The sequence below is a fragment of the Orbicella franksi genome, chromosome 10 (assembly GCF_964199315.1).
Source record: "Orbicella franksi chromosome 10, jaOrbFran1.1, whole genome shotgun sequence".
Taxonomy (NCBI): Eukaryota; Metazoa; Cnidaria; class Anthozoa; order Scleractinia; family Merulinidae; genus Orbicella; species Orbicella franksi.
Genome location: NC_138154.1, coordinates 21,329,150 through 21,337,871, shown reverse-complemented (window position 1 = coordinate 21,337,871; position 8,722 = coordinate 21,329,150). Strand labels below are relative to the sequence as shown.

General features: G+C 38.5%; 1 pseudogene across 1 annotated transcript; it reads left to right on the top strand.

Annotated features, from left to right (window-relative positions):
- Positions 1–846: 846 nt before the first annotated feature.
- Positions 847–5,233, top strand: LOC145500304 (L-rhamnose-binding lectin CSL3-like; annotated as a pseudogene). The gene is made up of 5 exons (XR_014051041.1): positions 847–891; positions 2,961–3,036; positions 3,130–3,435; positions 3,812–4,114; positions 4,736–5,233. The product of XR_014051041.1 is annotated as an L-rhamnose-binding lectin CSL3-like (transcript).
- Positions 5,234–8,722: the final 3,489 nt, after the last annotated feature.

Here is an 8,722-nt window from a genome sequence, read left to right as displayed (position 1 = left end):
TTGATAGCCATTCATTTGTGATGGAATTGTGCTCACAATTTAAAAATAAATATCGTTCTCTAATTCAAATTGGATTTGAATGCTTAAAGACAATCGGGTTGGAATATGAAAAGTTCTCTATGAAAGCTTCCTGCCTCACACTCTGACTGGCTCATAGTCTTTCTATCTCAGTGTGAATTCTGTTCAACTCAACGGCGAAAGCCCGCCTTGATTTTTCTTTCTCTTCATATTTTATTTTCCTCTCTTTAAAACCAATTCCTTCCTTAAAACCTTTCTTGGCATACTAAGTAAAAATCCAACCAGAACTCTAATACCATTTTTTTTTTTGTAGCAAATGACATGTGTAACGAAAAAAATACTTAAAGATACTTAAAGATATACAGACCTTAATCGGCCGACAATTATTTAAATAACCAACGCGTATTTTTAGAAAAGTCAATACCTTCCTTCTATGACCTTGAAAATATCTAGCCAGCAATAAATTGAGACTTTGGGTGGTATAACTTTGAGACTCTTGAAAATATAAACATTAAATGTACGCCCAGCTGGTAAACTAATTGCTGCTTCATGAATTGTAAACAATCACACCTTGACTATTTTAAAATGATATAAAATGTAACTTGTTCCAATACGCCCACATGGTAAACTAATTACTTCATGAATTGTAAACCTCCATGACTTTTTGCAAAATAATAGTCTAGAAAATATATCTTTCTAAAATACGCTCAGCTGGTAAACTTATTGTTTCATGAATTGTAAACACTCTCCTCGTGACTATTCTATTAAAATGATTTTGTAAGAAATTGCAAGATACAGCACCTGATAGATTAAACTGTCCATCGACTGAGTGCAGTCAGTAGTATCACCAGATACAAGCCAAGCGTACATCAGGTAGGCATGACTTTAGATGGTGGGTTTTTTCTCCATGACGGTCATGGCATTGCTAGTTTTAGAACAGGGTAGAAAGGTCTATCCATCGCAATTAAATCTTCTCGTTTTTCTCTTTAATTTTTCCTTGTACATGAGTTTTCACATCTAATCAATTTTTTGCTTACAAAATTACTTTCGAAGCTAAAATCTTGAACAAAGTGAAGGTTCGTCAAAAATATTGGAAATGGAATTAAAGACGTTATAATGCATTCGAATATCAAAGAAGGGGTAGTTTATTTCAGAAATATTTAGCTTTGATCAATTTTAGCAAGATGGGAAAAGCGCATCCGTCAAGCATTTGAACAATTCTAAAAAGCTAGACATATCAAAAACTTCTTGTGAGTTACTTTCTTTTGGAGAAACTGCAAGTTAGTATTTATATAGTACAATCTTTTTGGAATGCTTTTTTAAGGGTTTTTTAAGGTGCGAAAAAATATACTGCGCGCAGCTAGTTTTTCCTGCCCATTGAAGCGCACAACATTTGTTACACCTTCCCTGTGTTCTGCTCAACAATGTAGCGCTGAAATACTTCATGGTTTGCCTGGGTCTTTATTGATGTAAATAAAATTACTGTTCGCGATAAATTAATCCCTGTTTGTTCAACAATTTTAGTGGCTATGTTCAAAATGCGTTGAAGAGGAGTCCGAGAATATATTTTACCGAAGGTTTACATTGTCAAAAAGAAGAAAAATAACATTCACTTGCGACTAATAATCGTGATCAGTTAAGTTATACCCTTAAATCTCAACGTATTTGCAATAAATATGTAGAACTCTTGAAAAAGCATTTCGTGCTCACGGGCTAGAAAAAGAAAAACGGTCTTAAATTTCACAAGCTGTCAAATACTTGAGAACTTAAGCAAACCACGGGGGCGACGACAACGAGAACGCCACAAAACAAAAGGTTTTGATGAATAGAACAATGGGTGTGCGCGTGCGTTATAAGTGTTTACACTATTCTTAGCCGTCCTCTACAAAACAACAACGTGAAATGATCAAGTTGTGAGTATTTTGGAGAATACGAACGACGGTAGCTAATTTTTCGTATTTTCATTTGGAATTGAACACCTCCATTACATATTTAGCTGGAGCAAGTTATAAGACCGATAGACGCTCTGAACAGATCAAAGACAGTTGCGAAATTTGAAGGTGAAAGATAAATTCATTTTTGACTAGGCATTGTCCTTGGAGTCGCGGTCGTCATTGCTTAAGTTCTCCAACTACGATCTGTGTCGCGAAGGCCTTTGAAGCGAATCGCATGTTTCACATTATACACCATAGTATCAGACGTGATCAGACATCTCCAATCACGACCAGCAGTCTTCCTGTAGGTTACTTGCGCAATTAACGTTATGATGAAGCCCTGTCCATTTTTATAACTCTTTTTCTCCTTGGTTTATTTTTGCTTTCCCATTTAATGTGAATTTATTTCTAAAACGTGGTTCTCAAAGGAAAATAATTTTGTGAAGAGCGAGGGAGAAAAATTCTTTTTGAAGAACGTATAGTTACCTCGGTGACATAAACTACTCGTGTAGGCATTAATTTAATGTCAAAGTTTTAGTTTTAAACTCCATCCATACGCCAATGAGCGGCTGTTTCGTTTCAATAACTTTCTCTCTCTCTCATAAAATGAGTTCGTCGGTTGGTTTAAAAAAAAAAGCACCGAAGTAAGCAAATTTCTATTAATCTGGATTTTCAAAGCAACCTATTATCCCTTCTATGCTCGACGTAGATCTTAGATCTGTAAAACTGCAGAGTTAAACGCGAGTGGTTTAAGTGAAACTGCTTTTTACTCAAAAGCAGAGCGTTAATGTTTAATGAACGCTTTTTCCCTGTTTTTATACCTCGAATTAGTGACATAACAGCTCCTATGTCATTACTTAAGTGTATAGTCAAGGTTTATTTTAAGCAGGTCTAAAGATCGACGCAAAAAGCAATTTGATTGAGTAACGTAGATCAAAATAAAATTAGGGGTTATATATAGCACTTAGTTTTGTTACAATTTTCTGTTTGTTTTTCTTTATTTTGAAGGTGACATCAATAACCATGAGCTCAATTTGGTTCGTGTTCGTCTTTTCTCTTCTTATGAGTGGAGTTCACTGCGAAAGTAAGATTTGTTTGGTGAAAGCTTAGATGAAGCTAGTATCATTTGAGATAGGTAACAGTTTTTTATAACTTGTCATCTGTTCATTTCATGTAGAGAGGGGGACACAGCCTGACCTTGAAGCGGTAGTTTGTGAGGGTAAGACACTCAAAATCAGCTGTTCAGGAAGACAGGAGATTCACTGATGCCACTAATGGCATTAGTGAGGCGGAATATGGGAGGACAGAGAAAGGAAGCAAGTATTGCCCATCGTTTTTGTCGGACTGGAATACCAAGTGCTATTCTAAGGAGGGAACCTTGGGAATCACCAAAGAGGAATGTGAGGGATTCAAGTCTTGCACTCTCTATGCCAACAACCATGAGTACGGTGACCCGTGTTTTGGTACCCATAAGTATCTGAAGGTGTGTTTAGCATGTAACACATAGTTTAATTTTCAACTCTAAAAAGACAACTTAACTGAAGAAGAGTAATGCAATCTCCTACATATAAAAATTCGCCAAAAAAGTTCCGTGACATTTTACCTTCCGTGTGTTGATTATGCTTTCCAAAAATGTAGTGATTTTTAAAAGTTACTGGACATTTATTGAAAGCCAAGTTTCGGCAAAGGCGAAAATGCATAAATCAAAATAATTCTGCATTTAAAATTGCTTGAGATAGGCAGCTTTTTTACACTTAAACACACACGGTTGTCAAAAAAAGGAACACCGTCTGTTGAGAACCATTTCAAATTTATTCATGGCTTTTCAGCTCATGGCCGGTGATGTTCTGAACCAACAGGTATCTTACAGGTGCATACCAGCAAAACCAGGTGCCTTGCAGAAGATTCGCGTCTGCGAAGGTCAGCAAACTTCTATAGACTGCCCCAAGAGAAGCAAAATTTCCATCGAGTACGCAAATTATGGCCGTTTGAAGGGACCGCATGTCTGTGGTTTCTTGATCGTCTTGAACACAAACTGCAGGGCGGAGAGCTCCATGGAAACTGTGGAGAAAGACTGCAACGGCCAGGATCGTTGCAAACTGGAAGCAACCAACGGCAAGTTTGGAAAGGATCCTTGCATTCTTACCCCGAAATATCTGGAGGTTAGTGATGTTGAGCTTATATACTTTGTTTTATGAAACACGCCGTGATCACTAAAATAATAAACTTTTCAAGTAAGCATCAATGCTGTGTCAAAAGTATACTTTTTTGTGTCGGGCGGGGGTGGTAGGGGATTGCCGTATAGCGGTAGGGGATATGCAACCGGTATCACAGGTCGTTGCAACACCCGCCTCCTACCGGTTTCTAATGTTGCATAGCCAATGAAATTCCGAACATTTGAAGTGGCTCTGAACACCCTCCACATGATCCTTTTTTTAAACTTTGTAGAAAGTAGCATCTCGTTTTTCAGTTATACGCTGAAATTAAGGGTGTTTCTAACAGGTTGTACTGTTGCTATGGTAACCTGTTATGCCATAAAGATTACCATTATTTGTTCACCAATGGCTTGGTGTTTGTGTGATTGTAGCGATATTGTAACATCACTTGATAACAAGTGCTAGTATTGATCCGTCGATGGATAGCTGTCGGAAAGTGCTGGAATCTGTTGCCAGCCACCTAAAGCGCGAAATACAAGTTATGTGTTAACCGAAAATGGACAAAGTGCAAGCGTTTCACTTTGTTTTGTAACATATTTGTACTTTGTATTGTGTCTCCTCGTACAGGTCCATTACCGTTGCAATTGAGCGGCAACAATATCAACTGGGTACGTCCTGACAGGATGAGGGAAAAAACGACAAGAAATGTGATGTAGAAATAGAAATGGAAAATAAAAATGAAATTGGGAATTCGTTGTCATAGATGTGGTGTTCAATAATTCCATTAGGAGGCTTGATAGGGCGGGGCTTTGAGAGATTGATACGACCCCCCTACTAATTGTTCCTATTGTGCCACGTTGCAAATAGGGTGCTACACCTCACTACTTACTAAACCTCAGGAATTAGAAATGAGAGAGGAAGGAGGAGAAAGAGGAGGATGCAGCGTGGTTTAGGACACTGGATACGAAATCTGGAGCTTCTGGTCCAAATCCTTTACGCTACTGCTATCTGGATTTGTTTCTCGGTAGTCCCGAGTTCAACTCCTCGACCGCGTTCTGTGAATAGACAACTGATCACCCTCCCATCAGTTTGAATTCTTAATAGTTCATTTTATTTTGCTAGAGAGTTGAAAAGATAGTTGAAACTCTTGTTCTGAGGCCATCGTAGCTGGATTAAGAGTATAGCACAAACAGCGGCATTTTACACTAAATGTCAGTAGTGAGAAGTTGTTGCTTTACTTGCTGTTACTTCTCATGACGTCATACACATATGTATGTATGTGTATGACGTCTACACAGGTACACTTGGGTTTCCCAGTGTCATCATCAATTATCCTTGTTTTTGTTTGTTTGTTTTATTTTGTTGGCCGCATTTGTGACTGAGTGTCTTTACCGTGAAACACTAAGTAAAGGGCAGCAGCTGCTGATTAATAACCCTTTTGTGTTTTCTTCAGTGTTACTCAAGTAATGCGAGCGCTCAACAGTGTCCCATCTGGAACGATTGTTAGAACTCAGTTTAAACTTTAAGTTTCAGTTTAAGCTTATAAGAAAGAGATTTGTTCACGTGCAAGATCTACAATCCTTTTGCCGGAAGAAAAAGTCATACTTACGTTAGTTAGTCGGCGATCGACTGAAAAAGTTTAAGCTTATAAGAAAGAGATTCACTCACGTGCAAGATCTACAATCCTTTTGCCGGAAGAAAAAAAAGTCATACTTCCGTTAGTTAGTCGGCGATCGACTGAAAAAGTTTAAGCTTATAAGAAAGAGATTTATTCACGTGCAAGATCTACAATCCTTTTGCCGGAAGAAAAAAGTCATACTTCCGTTAGTTACTCGGCGATCGACTGAAAAAGAATCCAAAGCATCATAATATGCACCCCCCCCCCCCCACCCGGGGAGGGACACTGCCATATAAAATGGACGGGGGCGCTCGTCGGAAAGTTTGACAAGAACTCCTAAAAGGTACCAAGATCATGCTTTGTGGGCGTGGCTTGAAAGTTTTTTTTTTACCCTAAAACAAAACATTATCTCCTGTCATATTTTTCGGCTCAATACCCTTAAAGGTAACGTAAAAGCTCCCGCTGTGGACCTTTTGAGGCTGAGTACCCTGAGAGGTACCAAAACCAATTTTTCAACCCCTAAAAGGTACGACAAGCACCCCCCGTCCTTTTTATACGGGGGTTCCCGGCCCCCCCCCCCCCTCCCTCCTCTCTCCGCCTCCGGGATATGCACGTTCCAGAAAAAGGAGAAAAAACATTTTGAACGGTGTATTTGAACAAGAAATATAAGAAGTGACGTAATTCGACGTTTCGATGCATCCAACATCATTATCAAGAATAACAATCGTTGAATGTCAAAGTTAAAAGAGAGTTGAGTTATGAATATCGTTAGGTGGCATTCCCGTGTGCGTGATAATTATGCTAATGAAAAGCTTCGCGCGAATCGAGTCCGATTGCACGTTCTATGATGGTTTGAGATCTTGTATAAACAATAAACAGCATTTCGTGAACAAGGCAGTCTAGTTTATTCCGGCCGTTTTGAGGACCGAAAAATTGTGCGCGATAGTTGGTTTGTCGACTCCATGTTGTTTCATATGTTTGCCAATCGAAGATCTGGAGCTTGTGTGTTCCATAATGCGTTGGTATAGGTTTCGGTCTTTTACATGTAACAGCTTTGACATTCAACGATTTTTATTCATGATAATGATGTTAGATGCATCTAAACGTCGCATTACGTCACTCCTTGTATTTGAACAGTGCATCTTTTACAATGACTGTTAGGATTGAGTTTGAAACTTGAACAGTTTTGGGGAGAAAGAATTATTCACTAACAATTTCTGTTATTCTTTTATAGGAAAAGGTCACACCACGCGCTTGACTGAAAGGGAACAATACATTACAATGCGCTCACTCGCGAAAACTGGTAATTTATGCTGATTTACGATTAACATAAATTACATGTTGACACACAGCGCAGAATCAGAAGTGTGGCAGTTCTCGTAAGCTTGTAATCCTTTCATTGCTAGCAGCTGTTCTTGTTTTAGGGCTACATATAGGAAGCATTATTTCTGTTGTTTATTCTGTTGTCCTCTCAAAGGACATCAAGTCATTCATGTGAGACCTTACGAGCCTGCTACGAGACCCTCACAACGGATCTAACTGATCGAAACTGATAGATATCAACTGTGCGCGAAAAATGACTCAGGCGATTAGACGGGTCGGACTATGAAAAAGAGACTTGAATCTAACAAAGTAATCCTTCCTTTTTTTTTGCTTGATAAACATATGAAAAGCAAACCTATTTTTGGTTCAATTGTCGCTCGACTGCCAAATGATAATAAAGTCGCTTATGATGGTTGAAACTGTTAAAGAGGGAGATGACCGAAAAGCGAAATTCGTTTCTGGTCAACAAATTAACATAGCAATTGCCTCCTTTTTTCTGCAAAACTAACATAAATCAGAATTAACTTCTGCCCGCCATTTACAACCAGCGTCGAATCTGTAGTCCCTTCATAAGAAAAATTCACCTTTTGCTTATACCTTAAGTGAATCACTTACCAGCGGTTTTCTTTGTTTTTATACTCGGTTAAGTATTGCGCCCTGTATTTTCAGCTCGAAACTGTCACGCCCCTTATGGGAGAATAGACGCCCTTTGCGGTTGAAAATGAATAGAGCCCGCTAAGACCTCAAAACAATAACAATTTTCTCATTTTAGATTTGAGTTGAATCATTAATGGTAACAAAGTCGATGGACCGTGCTTTCTGTCATCCTAGTCCATCGTACGCTGTTCCTGTATTGACTTTATACTGACAACTGTGAACTGGAATACCACCTCTGTTAGACGCACCAGTACAAAGAAACAGTGAGAGGAAAGGCGCATGTTTATCTGAACAGTAGAAGCAAATTCCCTTTGGAGAGTTGCGAAAAGAATACTTGCAGGATAATTTCAATGAAGGGTAGGGTTGTAGGGGAGGGCTGGACACCTAATGATTTTGGAATGATCCTGTACGTTAGCAGACAGACTTGGCCAGCCCTGGCGTGTTGCAAATCAAAACACAGATGCTCTTATTAAAAGTACAGAAAGAAATACACCCATTTCGAATTATAGATCTCATAAGTGATAAACATCATGAATTTTGATATATTAAAAGAAAGAGAATTAACTGCTTCGCTGTGTAACCATGACCTCGGAGAATGGCCGATCTAACTGATAGATATCAACTGTGGGCGAAAAATTGGACTATAAAAAGCTGACGAGAAAGATTAAAATCTAACAAAGTAATCCTCCTTTTTTCAGCTTGATAAGCATATCAAAGGCAAACCTATGTTTGGTTCAAGTTTCGCTCCACTGCCAAATGATAATAAAGTCACTTATGATGGTTGAAACTGTTAAAGAGGGAGATGAGCGAAAAGCGAAATCGATTCAATTTGTTTCTCGACAACAAATTAGCAAAGCAATCGTCTTATTTTTCTGCAAAAGTAACATAACAAAGAATTAACTTCTGCCCGCCATTTGCAACCGCCATCGATTAACAATGCACCATTTGCTAGAACTTTAATTAAATCACTCACGAGCGGCTTTCTTTTTTTTTTACATAGTCCGTTCAATATTGCG